Source organism: Doryrhamphus excisus, chromosome 7 (genome assembly GCF_030265055.1).
Source record: "Doryrhamphus excisus isolate RoL2022-K1 chromosome 7, RoL_Dexc_1.0, whole genome shotgun sequence".
In the NCBI taxonomy this organism is placed as follows: domain Eukaryota; kingdom Metazoa; phylum Chordata; class Actinopteri; order Syngnathiformes; family Syngnathidae; genus Doryrhamphus; species Doryrhamphus excisus.
In genome coordinates, this window is record NC_080472.1 from 4984594 (window position 1) to 5003471 (window position 18878).

General features: G+C 46.5%; 1 protein-coding gene across 5 annotated transcripts in view; it reads right to left on the reverse strand.

The window, feature by feature from the left end:
• The window catches only part of znf536 (zinc finger protein 536), a 290819-nt gene that overhangs the window by 199256 nt on the left and 72685 nt on the right, over positions 1 to 18878 (reverse strand). Inside the window, exon 4 of one of the 5 annotated variants that reach the window (XM_058078806.1) lies at positions 12372 to 12654. The gene's annotated coding sequence lies outside the window, so the exon portion shown is untranslated. Of the gene's footprint in view, positions 1 to 9204; positions 9347 to 9651; positions 9791 to 12371; positions 12655 to 18878 lie in introns of those variants that run through there. The other 4 variants (XM_058078805.1, XM_058078810.1, XM_058078804.1 and 1 more) reach the window with 4 other exon arrangements.

Below are 18878 nucleotides of genomic sequence, written 5' to 3' on the forward strand. Positions count from 1 at the left end.
GGGGGGTCAGTGGCCCCCCATCCTCATTTATAAACGTAGGGGGGTCAGTGGCTCCCCATCCTCATTTCTTAATGTTGGGGAGGGGGATCAGTGGCTCCCCGTCCTTTTTTTTTTAAACATGGGGGCCAGTGGCTCCCCATTCTCAATTTTAAACATAGGGGGATCAGTGGCTGCTCCTCATTTTCAAAAGTAGGGGGGTGAGAGCCTACCCCTCCTCCTTTTGAAACATCGCAGTGACCTTATTTGACCTTGTGCATCCAAACGTATGAAGTTGCAACTTTCCAAGAGTTGTAGAAAAACCAGCACCATGATCTCCAGCCAAATGTTAGCCAGCTAAGCTAACCGGATTGTAAGTGTGTTGACATCATAAATCAGGGCTGTTTTTAGCAGCAGCAAATAAAGAAGTCGTCAAGGAAATTCGGTTCACGGAGTTAAAAATGTCTTCCTGCATTGTCATCCCAGGAGAAAATGGATGCAGAACGTAAAGATCTCATACAAAAAGTAAATAAAATATTCAACTTGAAAATGAAAATTATAGTCCAGGTTGTGTATGGGGTTGGCGTCCAGGGCGGCCGTAAACAAATAGACATGTTTACTTTGATAAAAGTCAACAAATAAGGCACCGAGGCTGCGGTGTGCTCATTTCCTTATTTACTTTTGCTTAAACGTTGAACAGCAATGTGGAAATAAGGCGTTTCTCGGGGGGCTTTTTTTTTTTTCAAACGCGGCCTGCGTTTGCTTCTTTAAGGCCGCCTGATGATTAATGCAGCATAGATCTCATTTCTCATCATTAGAAAAAAAAAAAAAAAAAAAGAGGAATAATAATCACACTCACACACACAGTGAAAGTCATCAGATTCCAAACGAGCCCGGAGGGGCTAAAAAGAGCAACAAATAATCGGAAAACGTCCCAACAGGCAAACACGGCGGCGGCCTTGATGGAGTGCGGCGCAGTCATCTGCAGGCCGCCACTCCAAATATGAAGCTAAACCGTTGGATGGAGTCTTTAATTCACCACGATGTGACATTAAAACCCTTGGCTTGACTCGTGCCGGCTGTGACAAATGCAGCCGGGCTTAATAGAGGTGTGCAGACAGGCCGCCATTTCGCCCACTTTTATCAAAGCGAATTTATCAGCTCCGCCGCCGCCGCTGCCGCCGCGGATCTGTGGCAGCCGCTTGTTGAGAGGGAAACCTCCAGATAGCGTTAAGTACATCATCCCTCCTCGCCCGCCCCGCGCGCAGCCTCTGCCTTCCCTCGCTGCTGTCAGCGCTCTCGCCGCTCCGCATTTGTCTGCACGCCGCCACGCCGGCGGCCATGTTTGCCAACAGGACAATTAGTCAAAAGAAGTGGCAGAGCACTTGGAGCGCTTCATGTGTCAGCGGCTAAAAGTGCTCTTTATCGTCCGTGCATTTTTGGAGAAGCACAGGCTTCCACGCTTTGCTAGCCAGGAGATGCTGCTTTTCCTTGGAAAAGATCCGCACCGCTTCCCAACGAGGGCTGCGTACGGAAAACACCAAGGACGTGGGGCTGTTTTTATTTTGGCCTGACAAATCCACGCTCCTAAAACGGCTATGTTGAGGAATATTATGACTATTTCCTCCCATTTTCACCAGTTTAACAGGACGGCACAACATTTGATAGGAACAGGAAGTTGGATATTTTGGTTTCCAGCGGGCATTTGGGGTGAAGACCAGGGGTTGTATTTCAACAAACTAGTCTTTGGCAGGTTGACCAAATGAGCCCGAATAAAAGTAACAGATATTTTGGTGGATTTAGGTTCCACCAAAGAGGATTTTAGTTCCAAAAGATGCCTTCACCATCAATCGGACAATTCATGACTCAACATTTAACGTTTCATTTTTATTTCCATCCTTAAATTCTGTTTTATTTTTACAGTTCAAGTCTTGTCACCTTTTTTTTCCAGTCTAGATCCCAAGTGTGCCATTTATTTGTCCAAATACCAACCGTTTACAATTTCCTTCGGACAAATTCGGCAAAATTTAAGCTAACCGAAGTGAGCTAGTTCTGGTTATTTTCACAAAATAAAACAACCCCTTACTTTAAAAAAACATAGTGATAAATCACTGCTTTTACTTTGAAAAACAAGAAACGAACCAACTTGCGATACATCCTGCTTGACACCGCCGTTTGGTCCATCCTGCTGCTCAGTGTTCAGCATAACGTTTTTGGGTTTTTTTCGCGGTGACGTCACGTCACGTCGCGTTGCATCCTGGGTAATTTAAGTGTGAGTAGTAAGCCGATGATACATACTTCTCGCATACTCGAAAATTGTACACTGCCAGTGTGGACACACTGCATAAGAGTTGGTATGAGTAGTAGCTAAGTATGCGGATTCGAACACAGCCTTTGTGTTTGCTATGCCGTTTCAACCCGCCAACAATGGCAACGTCAACTAGCCGTACGTTTCCTACAATGAAACCATTTTTAATGTGCAGTTAGCACAAATGTACGTCAAATTGGAAAAGCGAGAGTGTAGAACATTTTGGCGGCAACATTAGAGGAAAACCAAAGCGGGGGCCTCTGAGGAATTGGACAACAGCTGGTTAGCATGTTCCGTTAGCGTATTATCAGGATCGGACGGGATAAAGACGGTCGATTACCATGGTAACCAGGTCCTGATAGATCGAGACCCGAGAGAGAAGTTGAAACAAAGAAATGACGAGACCGCCGTCACGCACACCTTGGGTGCTGCAGTAAATGTTATGAAGAAGAAGATGACAGCGTGGAGTCGTGGCCCGCAGCGATCCAGAAGCACAGCAGATGGTGTCAAGTGACGAGAGAGGGAGGGAGGGAGGGAGAGAGAGAAGGAGGGAGGGAGGAGAGCACAGGAAAAAAAGGATGTGAACGTGGATGAGTGGAGAGTGGATGGAGGGACGACAGAAGGGCGAGTGGTTTGCGTTAAGGACGGCAGTGAAGGGTCCTCGCCCCATTGCGGGGGGAAGGGGGGGTCGGCTCACTTGAGCCTCTCTCGGCTCTTGAACCGGACCTGACCCGCCGGTGAAGCGTCTGGCCTGCAGGCCACCTGAGATCCACTCTGACACACGATCCACTCCCACACATGTGGAGAGGAAAGCGGAGAAAGTGGGGGCACTTGAACGCGGTGTCACAGCTCTGTGAGCCCTCGCGTTGCTGTTTAAAAGCCCACAGCTCCACCGTGTCACCGTTTATCTCCTCTTGTCACCGCGTAGAACCCGTCCCACTCAGGCAGACCACTTCTAGTTCTTCTGTGTCTTGGTGACAACCACTTGGAGGGTTGTTTGGAACTGAAACTCAAACCAAACTCCAACATGTTCAGGAGAGTTGTTTCACGACACCAGGACAGTGTTCTCTCACGGCATTGAACTGACCACAACTTGACTGGTCCACTTGTCTTACAAGACATCATCAGATCCTGCTCAAAACCTGGGTAGGACACCTCTAGTCTGACAAGATAGGACAGCCAAAGTCTGACAAGGTTGGACAGTCCTAGTTTGCCCAGATAGGACACCCCAAGTATGACTAGGTAGGACAGTCCTACTTTGCCTAGGTAGGACAGTCCTAGCTTTCCCAGATAGAACAGCCCTAGTCTGTCTAGGTAGGACAGTCCTAGTTTGCCCAGAGATGACAGCCCTAGTCTGACTAGGTAGGACGGTCCTAGTTTGCCCAGAGAGGACAGTCCTAGTTTACCCAGATAGAACAGCCCTAGTCTGACTAGGTAGGACAGTCCTAGTTTGCCCAGAGAGGACAGCCCTAATCTGACTCGGTAGGACAGTCCTAGTTTGCCCAGATAGAACAGCCCTAGTCTGACTAGGTAGGACGGTCCTAGTTTTCCCAGAGAGGACAGCCCTAGTCTGACTCGGTAGGACAGTCCTAGTTTTCCCAGATAGGACAGCTTTAGTCTGACTAGGTAGGACAGTCCTAGTTTTCCAGAGTAGGACAGCCCTATTCTGAGGTCCTGGTGTAGGATCCCAGTAAAAGGTAAAGGCATGCCCAGACAAACGGCCCCGTCCAGCCAGCCAAGGACGGTGGTTCTGGTGAAGTCACCAAAGTAGCAGATCTTCACCCTCCCGTCTTCTGTCCTTCTCCTGACCTCGGCGGAGGTCTAAGCTGGACTGAGCGACATTCCAGCTTGTTTATGCGTCTCTTTTTACGACGACATTATAACCAACCTCAATTGCATGTAAAAAATGGAGTACATTTTGAAGTAATTAATCTAATTTAAAAGGGGGTTCAGAGAATAGTTCACCATAAACGTTAAAAAAATGAATCTGTTTTACGTCCGTCATTGGTGGACGTCACGTCACGGCTCTACCAGACGGCAGACTGAAGTTGTAACGTTTAGAGCGCTATTTAACAAAGCAATTAGCGCCGCAAAGTCAAAGTCCACTTTTCTGCTGCACAGAATAAGACAGTGAAGAGGACAAATGGTCACCAGGAAGCTGTGAAGAAGACATGACAGTCTTTCAACGGGGACAGGAAGAGACTTTAGCGTTGTAGCATTGTAGCGTCTCGGCATGACTTCATAAATCAATCATCAAATCCGTTACGTTAAAATCCACCGCCGTCTTTCAAAACAAAAAGAACAAAAAGACAAGACAGCAGATGTTCAACATTGTAGCATTTAGCCGTTACTCAAACCGCTTAGCCGTTACTCAAACCGCTGAGCCGTTACTCAAACCGTTTAGCCGTTACTCAAACCGCTTAGCCGTTACTTCAATCGTTTAGCCGTTACTCAAGCCGTTTAGCCGTTACTCAAGCCGTTTAGCCGTTACTTAAACCGTTTAGCCGTTAAACCGTTTAGCCGTTAAAACCGTTTAGCCGTTAGTTAAATCGTTTAGCTCTTACTTAAACCGTTTAGCCGTTACTTAAACCGATTAGCCGTTACTTAAACCGATGAGCCGTTACTTAAACCGATGAGCCGTTACTTCAATCGTTTAGCCGTTACTTCAATCGTTTAGCCATTACTCAAACCATTTAGCCGTTAGTTAAATTGCTTAGCTCTTACTTCAATCGTTTAGCCGTTACTTCAGTCGTTTAGCCTTTACTTCAATCGGTTAGCCTTTACTTCAACCGGTTAGCCTTTACTTCAATCGTTTAGCCGTTACTTCAATCGTTTAGCCGTTACTTAAACCGGTTAGCCGTTACTTCAATCGGTTAGCACTGCCAACTTGAAGACCTTTTTGTCGTGCACGTAAAAACCCAGCGAAGGTGACAAGGCAGGAAGGCAAGGCAGCAAAGGTTGACAGTGTAGCATCTACGTGTTACTGAACCAATCAGTCAGCTCGGTTTAGTCACCGCCCTCTTTCCTTCTGCACAGAAACCCAACCCAACGTTGGAGTTCGAGTCTGACTCGAACATAAAAACACGGTAACGTGAAGGAAGCGTCACGAAGACGAAACGGCTGACTTTAACCAACGGATCGGCGCAGTTAGGTTAAAGCGCTCCTTTCTGGTGCCAAGGGGACAAAGCGTCACCAGGAAGCCACCAGGCAGGCCGTCCTTCACAGGAACAGGAAGTCAAGACAGGACAAGACATGGCGCTGGCACTACAGCAAAGTGAAACCTTGGATGGAAAAAAAAAAGGTGTCAAAATCGAGATCGGAGCAAAGAAAATAGAATTCCAGCGGATGATCCGCGGACGTAACAAGTCCCCGCGCCCCGCCGCCCCCTCCCTCCTAAAAATACACACACATGAACACACACACACACACACACACCCCCGGGCGAGAGAATATCCCGCTATTGTAGTCTTAACCCGCGAGACCTGGCGGGGAATGTAAACGCTTTCACTTCACATTTGTAAGCTCTGCTGCTCACACACACCATCGCTGCACGGCCTTCTCCTCTTACATACGCTTACTTCTTATTTATTTACGCATGTGTGTGTGTGTGTGTGTGTGTGTGTGTACCACTTCCACAAGGCAACTTTCATTAAAGATCCAATTATGCAAATGAGCTGCTGGAGAGGCCGTTGAATACGCGCAATAATGGCGGCGTACAGTCACGCTCGGACACAATGCACCGCGTCCCGGGCCAGATTTACGAGCGCCGCCGAGCGTCGACGCCTCCGTCCTCTGCCGAGGAGGAGCTCTTCATCATAATTAAAGCTCCTCCCCCTCCTCCTCCTCCTCCTCGGCCTCCATCTTGTTTGACTTCAGCTCGTTAGCGCCAAGTTTGCAGAGGTCGCCGCAGACGGGACGTGTTGCGTGATCCGCTCGGCGACGGCGTGTGAAGTGTGTAATAGATATGACCCCCCCACCACCACCACCACCCCCACCCACACTCACTCTTCTCTCTCTCTCGCACACACACACACACACACAAGTCCTATTTAGTGCACTTTGAGCGTGTGAATGCTAAACAGTAGCCGCTCGCTGCCTGATTGACGCTCGCTCGTCGGCGCTAAGCTGTTGTCTCCGGGAATGACATGGCGGAAAAACAGGCACATCAAAGGGGTGGGGGTGGGGAGGTAGCGGTCTTGACATCCCAAAATCCCAAATGAACTTTGGGATGAGGGGGAAAAAAAAACAACAAACAGGAGAGAAGCTTAAAAAAAAAAGACAATTGTTTCTTCTTCTGTTTTTTTTTTTTTTTACACACATGGGCCAATCGCACTTTTGTCAAGGCCGACTGCACACACACACACACACACACACACACTCCCCCCACACACACCTGCAGTCAATTCCACTTACTGCACAGATAAAAGAAAGCAAGACATCCAAAGTAGAAATAGAACTTCCACTCACTTCTACTCCTTTTTAACGCCTTTAAAAAGCACAAAACACACACATTTACCTTGACACTTAATAACAATAATCATAATAATTATTATTATAATAATAATACAAATGTAGCAGTACAGACAATAAAACATCTGCTATCATGTGAAAATTATCAATTAAATGAAATCTACTTCTGATAATTCGGCAGTTAAATAATCTCACACACACACACACACACACTCGCGCACGCACACACACACACAAGGCTTCAAAGTAGCACAATTAAAATGAAAAATATTCATCATCATCAAGACATGACACCCCTCATGGGTGCCCAAAGTTCAGCCCGGGGAGAGGAGGGGGGGGGACACCTCCCGCCCCCCCACGGCCATTCTTTGTGTCTCCAGTATTTCTCTCATATTTCAGAAATAAAACCAAATTATTGGACAAGACGCTCATTTTGCTCCGCAAGCGTCGAACCGCCACTCTGACGCGGAGAACGTTGGTCGTCCTTCCAGGAGACTTTTGAACATTTCTTTCAAATCTCCCCGTCCTTCATTCCGACTTTTGGGAGGAATTCTCTCCGGCTGATTCAGGAGATCCGATTTACTGTCAACCTGTTTTTCACTTTGGGGGGGGGGGGGGGGGTAACATGTTGGCCTGGGGAGGTAAAGGTCACGGCGTTACAAGGCTGAGGTCATGACGGCATGTCAGTGTAGCGACGGGGGGCATGGAGGGGGGGGTCCTATACACACACACACACACACACACACAGCAAGGAGGCTGTCGCCGCCATCGGGCAGGTATAAGAAGGACATGGGGGCGTGGCCTCGTCACATTGACTGCGTATTAATTAATGGCCACCTCGTCCCCTCCCTCTCCTGCTGCTCCCACAAGCCCCGGGAAGGGTGGAGGAGGGGGTACCACCCTGACACACACACGGCACGTTAAGTCAGATCGTGTGTGGTTAGCAAAAAAAAAAGAGAGGAGGTCTTACTGTGGGGAGGATTCGCCGCACATCGGCCTGACAACGAGGCGTCACAGTCCAGTGAGCGACTGACTGGCAGGTGACACCCCCCAAAAACATCACTTCCTGACCACCGCGGGCTGACACACACACACACACACACACACAGGAAGAACCACACCAGCTGCACGTTTTCAGCGATCAAATAAAACGTGGACACGATTCATAATGCCAGGCCTCCGCACCAGCGGCGTCTCCAGCCTCACGCGCATTTCTGACAACATGGCTGCCAATCACGATGTAGAGAAAGTCACATTGCCGGCTAATATTCCACAAACACGGCGAGGTGACGCTTGGCGACCGGGGGTTAAAGGGCAACACACACCAAACTGCATCACAAACCTGCCGCGGCGTTCCCATTCAAAAGTGTCATTAGAAAAAAACCCAATTTAAATCTAACATCTTTTACTGTACTTCACATTGAAAAGTGGATTTTTTAAAGCACAATTTAGATTGAAACCTCATTGAGATTAGTTGCTCCCATTCTAAAGTGTCATTAGAAAAAGGCACAATTTAGTATGCAGTTTGTCCTACTCAAAAGTCTCATTGGGGAGAAGCAGTTTAAAATGTAACCTTTGAGGGCACAGTTGGTCCATTCAAAAGTGTCATTGGAAAAAGACACAATTTAGAATGTGACATCTATTAGCTGCAGACTCGTTTTTAAGTAACAATTCAGAATGTAAGTGGGCGCAATTATAAATATTTTTAAATGCTAATTATGAATGATTTTTTAGTGGATACCGTTCTTCCTTGTTTTAAAAAGAATGTAACAACATGTGGTTAACACGTTCGCTGCGTCCCTGCCACTCAAAGTGTCATGAGAAAACGGCACCATACCCCACCGTCCGTATATTCTTAATTATGCCTTTTTTTGAATGACACTTTTGAATGGAATCTGCCCTGTTTAAAGTGTCATTAGATTGTAGAATGCAATTCAAGTTGTTACCTTGAATTGTGCCTTTTTTAAATGACACTTCTGAATGGGAACAGCACAAAGTGGTTGGAAGTGAAGCAGAAGAAAAAGCCGCCACATTGCTCAACTTTCTCCCAACCTTTGACCCCCAATAAAGGCCCCCACTCCCCACAACACCCACGGAGTGACATCTGCCCCCCCCCAAAAAAACACACACACACGCACACGCACAGAAATGTCAAACGTCCTCCGTGCGTGTGCGGTGACATTCCAGGCGTGCATCGAGCAACGATACAAAATGGTGTCTTTTTTTTTTTTTGTCCTTCAACTTTTGGGATTTTTCGGACATTTGGTGTCTCGTGGAGGACATCACGCAAAGTTTAACGCGGAGTCTTTTTGTTCGGATGGCGTGGAATTTAAAAAAAAAAAAAAACACGCGCACAACGCAACACTTGGACGGAGCGTGCGCGTCCGAGTGTTCTGACATTTCCAAAGTAAAAAGGATTGTTTAGCTTTCCCACTCAAGCCGGTTCTTACCTTTGGCAAAACGGGAATTCCCTCGCGTGCACGCCGCTGGGGTCCACGGATGGTGGAGAGAGAAAAGTGCGTGTGGACCTGTTAGACAGCCTCCACGCTCCGTGCGCGCATCCTGACCTGACGTGGGAATCTTGTCCTTCTGCCCTCCCTCCCCTCTCCAGCCCTCCCCTCCCTCACTGCCAGCCTCCCCTCCCCTCCCTCACCCTCCTCCCTCCCTCGCCGGATCGCGGCTGCGGTGGGTGCCGGTGTCCGGACACGAGCACGAGCGCTCGGCGTGGACGTTCGCGCTGAGCGGCGAGTGGCGGGAATACAAGCCGGCTTCGACGACAAGGGGGCGGGGGGGAAAAAAAACAAAAACCTATCGATGACTTTTCCTTTTTTTTTTCTTCTTGACCTTCACCGAATGTCCTTTTTAAACGAAGAAGAAGTGAAAGTGGGCGTCCTTACCTTGGCGGAGGTCCTTCACCGACACGAAGAAGAGTCCGGGGGTCGTGCGCGAGGCGCGTCACCGTGCTCTTAAACAAGTCCTGAGTGCTCCATGTGACGTGTGTGTGCGCGCGCGTGTGTGCGTGTGTGTGCGTGCACTGTAACCTTGTGGTGTATTGATGTAAATAAGCCTCCTCGCTGCCTTCCTTCCTTCCTTCGTCCCTCCTTCCCTCCCTCCTGACGTCTCCTCCTCCTCCTCTCACAATTAACAACAATTAGCACCGTTAGCTTGACTTTCTCATTAGCAGCAGCATTATCTTAGCATTGTTGTGACCGTTGTGATGGTAAATGCTTGGAAGCATGAATATATATTTGACTTGCAGCAAGTTGACAATAAAAAGTACAAAAAAAAAGAATGAAGTTCGTGGTGGGAGAATGAGTGGGCCGATACAGGAATCCACAGTGTCGATACCAAGAGCGTGATGATATCGATATTGTCAGTTGTGTTTATTGTCATAAATATGAGTGGGTTTAGTTGAGTTCATATTGCAACATTGTTGATGTTATTTAGAACAATTTGAATAATGATGAGGATGATAATATCGTATATGCTAGAAATTAATCATTCCAATTGAAAGTAATATTAGCAATTGGTGTTATTGTAAAAATACTAATTATAAATGTAAAAATTATAAATGTAAAATACTAATACCTAGTAGAACAAATATGAACGTTTTATTTATTAAGAAAAAAAGATAATTATTATATAATACATAAAACGGAAGTAATAATTACAATTTTATGTAATATAAATACTAGCAATTCATATTTGAAGTACTTTGTTGGTAAAAAAATAATGGTAGGAAAAAAAAAAGAAGATATTTTCTTTATTATTGTCTTTACTTTATCTTGATTTTAATAAGCATCAACTAAATGTTTTAAAAATCGGTATCAACAATAATATGCCAGCTGATACCAGAGTGATATCAGCGTGTGAGCGTGCGTGTGCACGTCCTGACATAAAGGCGGCCCGTCTGGGGAATGCAATTAGACGTGCACGAGCACCGTGCACGCGTACAAGCAGGACCTCAATGGTGTGTGTGTTTAGTGACTAATGATGACATCTATCATACAGAAAGAAGCTTTGGGGGGGGGGGGGGTGTATGAGGTATCAAGTGTCCTAGCAGGGGTGGGAGTGACTGATGAGAAAATGTCACATGATCACACGGACCCGGAAGAGAACACATTGGTGGGGCGGGGTTATATTCCTAAGCCTGCCCCCCCCCCCCCCCCACCCATAGCCGCCCTCTTCCACTGTGCCAGTCGATGTGAGGTCACATTACGTATAGATGATGCATGTATGTATTTATGATGACATCATCATCATAATAATAACAATAATAATGGCAGCCACTGTTATGTTGGTAAAGAGCCCATCAGGTGAGGTGTACCTAATGAAGTGGCCGCCATCGTCCTAAAGACGTTGGCGTGTGAGAAGTGGAAGGCGGTCCAGCTGCGCGTATGAAATTCCTTTCATCCCCAACAAGAGAGGCCAGCATCATTAGCATCAATAACCGCAGCATCGCCATGGCAGTGATGGCAGCGAGCGGTAGGGGACTTCCTTTGGCCGATTCTCCATGGATCCACCACGCGGCCTCGCCTCCTTTTCAGCCCCGAAAAAAAGCAAGTCAAGCAATTCTTTCTCGGGGTGACAGGCCCGACAAAGCGGCGGCGAGGGCAAAGCGCATCAAAAGGAAGTCGCCATACGGAAAACACCCTGCGCGGGAACTGCCGTGGACGGCCGTTTTCATCGGTTTCCGAGTCTTATACAAAGCACTCCGCTCGATATCGCCATCAGACCCGAACAGGATTGTGGTATCAGTCACGATCATCACCAAATCAAACGTTTGTCTCTTAGCTGAGGGCAAGAGAGGCTAAAATGCTAACCATGCCGCTCCTCTGCTGCTCGCCGAGAGGAGCAATCGATCTGTGTTCAACTCTCCAAAAGCCTCCAATAAGACCAGAAGTAACACAACAGAAGCCCAACCAGTCCCACCCCAGAAAGAGTCAGCAACACGGATCCGTCCTGCTACATCTTCTTCTTCTGTGGCAGACACGTATGGCGCGTTTTCTTTTTACACTTAACAACCTCCAACATCAACAATCACCTTCAAATACGCTCCATCAGCAGATGAAACGGAGAAATCGAAGAGTATGATTTCCATCAACGCCACTGCTACAGTACGTCTACGGCACTTCCTGTAAGGACGTTCTCATGCCACTTGAAAACCTTCGTGCCGTCTGGATAAAACTTTCTCATCCTGGATCTACCTGCTTTATTTCCTGTATCTGCTCCCCAATCATCAGGATACTGATGTTCCTGATGGACTCATACACTCACCTAAAGAGTCAGCAACATGGATCTGTCCTGCTACATCTTCTTCTTCTGTGACAGACACGTATGGCACGTGTGAGGCGGAGTTACGATCAGACAAGATGAATGCTTCTTTTCGTTTTACACTTAACCTCCAACATCAACAATCACCTTCAAATACGCTCCATCAGCAGATGAAACGTAGAAATCGAAGAGTATGATTTCCATCAACGCCACTGCCACAGTACGTCTACGGCACTTCCTGTAAGGATGTTCTCATGCCACTTGAAAACCTTTGTGCCGTCTGCTCCCCAATCATCACCGAATCATCAGGATACTGATGTTCCTGATGGACTCATACACTCACCTGGGGGTCACAGCAGGGTCCTCTCATGTCGAGGAGCTTCTGGTGGCGGTTGTGGCTGTGGTACTGGTTTCAGTTCAGGTTCTGGTTGCAGTTCTGGTTGTGGTTGCTGTTCTAGTTGCTTTTCATGTTGTGGTTCTGGCTGCAGTTCTGGTTCTGGCTGCAGTTCTGGTTGCTTTTCATGTTGTGGCTCTGGCTGCAGTTCTGGTTGCAGTTCTTGTTGTGGTTCTGGCTGCAGTTCTGGTTCTGGTTGCAGTTCTGGTTGCGGTTCTTGTTGTGGTTCTGGCTGTGAGAGACACACAAAGAGTCAAAGGTTGACACCAGAACATGACCACTGGATGACAACCAAAGAGTACAACTCCTAGACCTCCTGTATTGGTAGGAAGAGAAGAAGTATTTTCGTTAGTAGTATTTGTGTACGTGTGCTGGCAAAGTCAGATCATTCTATATTCCATGAAAGAGATATTTTTAATAAAATAGAATCGAATAAAGATTCCATCCAGTTCCGTATGACGGACAGATTGCAGTGTGAGATTCACTTCCTGAAGATGATGCAGGACCTCCATATTCAAAATTTTAAAAATCCTATAAAAGTGATGCAAACACTCTGACTTGTCTTTTCATTTCCTATTTCACTTTAGAAACATCAACTATAACCTTTCTTTATTATTATTCACTTTATCATAAACGTTAAAAATTGCTATGTGATTATTGACGTCATACTACATACACACCACACGCACACACACACACACACAAGATGGAGGCAAACATTAGAGTCAAGTGCTAAAATTTTTGAGGTGTTATTTCTCCGGAGAGTTTCTTTATTTGGCAGCACGTGGCGCCCGCCGCGCGTCCAAACTAGCCTGGGCTTGATGATGCGGGGGAGCAGGAAGTAGACGTGGGGCGTGATAAGCAGCTTTTAATAGAAATCATATGAATCAGCGTCTGGCCACAAGAAGAAGACATCAAGTCACTGAAATCAAAACAAGCTGACTCCAATTGCTGCTGGATTGTTCCCGACTCTACCCTTTGGGAATTCTCATTGGATTATTCTGGATTTTTGGGGAGGGTTTTATGGGGGGGGCACGTGTTCATGTCAACATGGCAACTTTATTATAAAAAAAATAATAAGTTCAAGTGTGTGTCCTCTTATCTATGAGATCTTTCTTTTAAAAACGGGGTGCAAATGTTGCATTATTCATGGTGAATTAATCTGAACACTGATTAATCTGATTAAAACTTGACAGCCCTGTTTGTGGGGGTTTTTGTGCGTTCACGTCCTGTTTTTTTAGAGGGCAAATGTCTTTATTGCCATGGCTTATTTGGATCCACATATTTGGATCCGGATACTCTGATCCGTATACTCTGATCTGTATATGTGGATCCATATGCTTGGATCCACATATTTGGATCAATATGCTTGGATCCACATATTTGGATCAATATGCTTGGATCCACATATTTGGATCCGGATACTTGGATCCGTATACTCTGAACCGTATACTTGGATCCGTATACTCTGAACCGTATATGTGGATCCATACGCTTGGATCCACATATTTGGATCCGTATACTCTGATCCGTATACTCTGATCCGTATATGTGGATCCATATGCTTAGATCCACATATTTGGATCCATATGCTTGGATCCACATATTTGGATCCATATGCTTGGATCCACATATTTGGATCCGGATACTTGGATCCGTATACTCTGAACCGTATACTTGGATCCGTATACTCTGAACCGTATATGTGGATCCATACGCTTGGATCCACATACGTATTTGGATCCGTATACTCTTATCCGTATACTCTGATCTGTATATGTGGATCCATATGCTTGGATCCACATATTTGGATCCATATGCTTGGATCCACATATTTGGATCCATATGCTTGGATCCACATATTTGGATCCGGATACTTGGATCCGTATACTCTGAACCGTATACTTGGATCCACATATTTGGATCCGGATACTTGGATCCGTATACTCTGAACCGTATATGTGGATCCATACGCTTGGATCCACATATTTGGATCCGGATACTTGGATCCATATACTCTGAACCGTATACTTGGATCCGTATACTCTGAACCGTATACTCTGAACCATATATTTGGATCCATATGTTTGGATCCACATATAAGTTAATAGCGTCCCCCTGATCATCATGCTAACGATGATTGCTCTGAGCAGCCATGACAAGACCCCCCCCCCCCCAGACCCCTGTGAGGGGGTGCTGGAAGGGTGGCTTCGGGTACTTAGCGCTGTTCATTTCCTGTTCCAGGGAGCAGCCCGTGTATATATTTCTTTTAGATCCGGCTCATCCGCCAGTGTTCGCCGTGTGACTATTATTGCAAACACGGCGGGCGAGGAGGCGGCGCCTCAGGCGGCGAGGAGTAACTTGAAGCAAAGTCTAAATGTTTCCCTTGAGACGACCTTTCCACCTCGGCCGGAGCAGACGTGTGAGAATTTCTCTCTGTGGGACACGTGTTTGTTCAGAAGGAACGATATCTTCCGAAGACAGCTGACACGGTTAGCGACTGTATGTTCTTACGTACGTCCAGTAGGGGTCAGTAAAGACATATCCGATACCGATACTAACCTTTTCTCCTTATAGTCCAGATGCTTGGTATGGGCCTTCTTACTGATACCAACATCAGCTGTGATGCCACTGGGACATGTCCTCGTCCAATCAGCAGCAAGGATAGCGTTTATGTGGCACAAAGCTAAGTCAACCAAAATAACGTGCCTGTGATTTTGCAGCGTAGTTGGAGTGAGTCACACCAACGCGAGGCGGATTGTCAGAAAGATAAACATTGGCTGTCAGTCTGTGCGTCCTGTCACGGATAATAATGGAGGCTGCGCTGAAGAGCCTCTCCACTCTTGCTGAAGGTGCGTGGAGAAATCTTCGACTGCCGCCTCCTCAACTTCCATATCCACATTCCGGGCTGCAAAAACTCCTCATACGTCGTAGCCTGGTGAGTTTTGCTAACGTCGTAAACAAATGTATTACTCGGGATAACTCACGTCGATCGCGTAGATAACAGCGCTAGGCTAACTGACGCTCTAGAAACCGCGCTAGCTAGCTACTGTGCAAGAAAAAAACACAAAAAATTTCTGCGTAGATTTTCCGTAGGTCTGCCGGTTGCCTTCCTCTGGTCCGACGTAGCTGTGCAGGATGCTAGCATGCTACATGTACGTCAAGTCAAGTGGCCATTTTCAGCTTTGTTACTAAATCACATCACCATGGTTACACAAAATGTCAAACTACTTAAGATCAATTTATAACAGGCTTTGCTTGCAGGCCCATAAAAATCGGACGTGAGCGTCATTGTCCGATACCCGCTAGTAAACAGTCAACATTTAGTCTATGTTTTCTTTTTTTTTAAGGTTTCAGTTCCACTTCACCAAATGTGTCTTGCTTCATTGCAGGCCCATAAAAATCGGACGTGAGCGTCATTGTCCGATACCCGCTAGTAAACGGTCAACATTTAGTCTATGTTTTCTTTTTGAGGTTTCAGTTCAACTTCATCAAACGTGTCTTGCTTCCTTGCAGGCCCATAAAAATCAGACGTGAGCGTCATTGAGCGACACCAGGTTGTAAAAAGTTAATTAGTGTCTGTTTTTTTTTTAAGTTCACTTATCAAAACGATAGCAAACAAACAAAGCTAGTTTGACAAACCCGTCATGTCCTTGCCAGGCCAGTAGATGGCGTCGCCACCTTGTGTAGACACAAAATCCCAAAAAAAGAGCAAAAACCAAACCTTTGCGTTACAAACCTCGTCTTGTTTTGCCTTATTTAAAAACGATATGAGAGATTTAGCACGAGCTAACAGTCATCGCAGCGCATCGCCGCCCCTAAAAGCAGACAGCCGTGATCTTCCCGCGTTGCATCGGGGCCCCGCCCCTCGCCTCCCGCCACCTCACCTTTCCAGCAGAGTCCATATTTCCTGCTCGGCTTGCCATCATATTTTACTATTAGCTATCAATTGGTGGCTAATCGCGGTAACAAGGCAGCTAGCTGGCCGGTGACGGAGCGCTAACGGCCTCGCAGGGAGCATTAAGGAGGCCGGGTGATGCTGTGGGCCGTTAACGACCTACAGGCGCTGCCTAATGGCTCCAAATGACCTCCTCAGCGGCTATTAGCACATAATTAGAACCTGTAGACCAGTGGTGACCTCCGCTGGACGCACGCCATTACTCCTGTCTTCCTGTGGCCTTTCCTTCGCCTCCTCCGGTCTACTTCCTCCTTCTTTGCGCTCCTTCCTGCTTGGTGCGGCCCTCGTGCGCTGCAGGATTACATTAACTCCCTGCTGGGGACGCTAACGCTAAAATTCATCTTTTTACCGCCGCCCCGTACAAAAGCACCCCTCCCTCGGTGGTGTGTGCAGCTCCTATTAAGGAGACGCTTGGTGTCAAGGAAAGCTTCCTGCCTGTTACCTTATGCTATGCTACATACACCACAGAAAAAAGTCAACATTAACCAGGAGCCATGATGAAGAAGAGGAGTAAATATTACCATCATCCTTTTCGCTCTGTGTACAAGTCAACAAATACAGTATACTGTACAGTGTACTGTGTATGTGGCACCAGTATACACTGTACAATGTACTGTGTATGTGGCACCAGTATACTGTACATGTGGCACCAGTATACTGTACAGTGTACTGTGTATGTGGCACCAGTATACTGTACAGTGTACTGTGTATGTGGCACCGGTATACTCTACTGCGTACTGTGTATGTGGCACCGGTATACTCTACTGTTTACTGTGTATGTGGCACCGGTATACTGTACAGTGTACTGTGTATGTGGTACCGGTATACTGTACAGTGTACTGTGTATGTGGTACCGGTATACTGTACAGTGTACTGTGTATGTGGCACCAATATACTGTACTGTGTAATGTGTATGTGGCACCGGTATACTCTACTGTGTACTGCGTATGTGGCACCAGTATACTCTACTGTGTACTGCGTATGTGGCACCAGTATACTCTACTGTGTACTGCGTATGTGGCACCAGTATACTCTACTGTGTACTGCGTATGTGGCATCAGTATACTGTACTGTGTACTGCGTATGTGGCATCAGTATACTGTACTGTGTACTGCGTATGTGGCATCAATATACTGTACTGTGTACTGCGTATGTGGCATCAATATACTGTACTATGTACTGCGTATGTGGCACCAGTATACTCTACTGTGTACTGTGTATGTGGCATCAGTATACTGTACTATGTACTGTTTATGTGGCATCAGTTTACTGTACTGTGTATGTGGCATCGGTATACTGTACATGTGGCATCAGTATACTGTACTATGTACTGTGTATGTGGCATCAGTATACTGTACTATGTACTGTGTATGTGGTATCAGTATACTATTTGTCTACAGGAGGAGTGTGCTAAGAAGAGTGTCCCAAGAATTCCAAAGCGCTGTGAGAAGTTGTAGTGGAAGCAGAAGCCAAACAACAAATCAGTGCTTGGATCTCAGGTGCATGAGCTAGGTGGGAGGGGGTAAAGATAAGGTGGTGCCTCCCCACCAAAGGACACGACCCATCTCACCTTACATCCAAACAAAAGCATCATTTTCCCGGTTTGGTGTCCACCCACTAGCACCACTGACACAACCACCACAATGGGATGACCTAGCGTACTATACTGTGTGCGTGTGCACGTGTGCGTGTGCACGTGTGCGTGTGCGCGTGTCCACCTGCCGGGAATTGAGTGTTCTGCAGTGAGACATGAAGGCCGAGCAACTTTCTTCTTCCTTGCATTGGATAATTTTCACACATTTTCTATGTTTCTCCTGCTGTTGAAACGAGCTTGGCTATATTGTACATCAACACTTTATTTTTTTAATGTATTTATTTCTTTATGTTAAAGGAACCTAAAATACATTAAATACTTCAGGGTTTAAGATAAATAAAAAATAAATCAATTGATGTCCAATAATTATCATCCCGATATCAGGATAAATACGTGATATCGATCGATATCGGTATCAGATTTTTTTCCCGATCATTCATTCATTCATTTTCTACCGCTTTTTCCTCACAAGGGTCGCGGGGGTGCTGGAGCCTATCCCAGCTGTCTTCGGGTGAGAGGCGGGGTACACCCTGGACTGGTGGCCAGCCAATCACAGGGCACATATAGACAAACAACCATTCACACTCACATTCATACCTATGGACAATTTGGAGTCGCCAATTAACCTAGCATGTTTTTGGAATGTGGGAGGAAACCGGAGAAAACCCACGCATGCACGGGGAGAACATGCAAACTCCACACAGAGATGGCCGAGGGTGGAATTGAACCCTGGTCTCCTAGCTGTGAGGTCTGCGCGCTATCCACTAGACCACCGTGCAGCCCTTTCCCGATTACGAAAAACAATATTTTTTTCATCCCACCACAGGAGAGATGTCATGTGACACATATCGGTATCTGTATCAGGATCGGCTGATATCGGTTTTACATCGCAATGATGGATGAA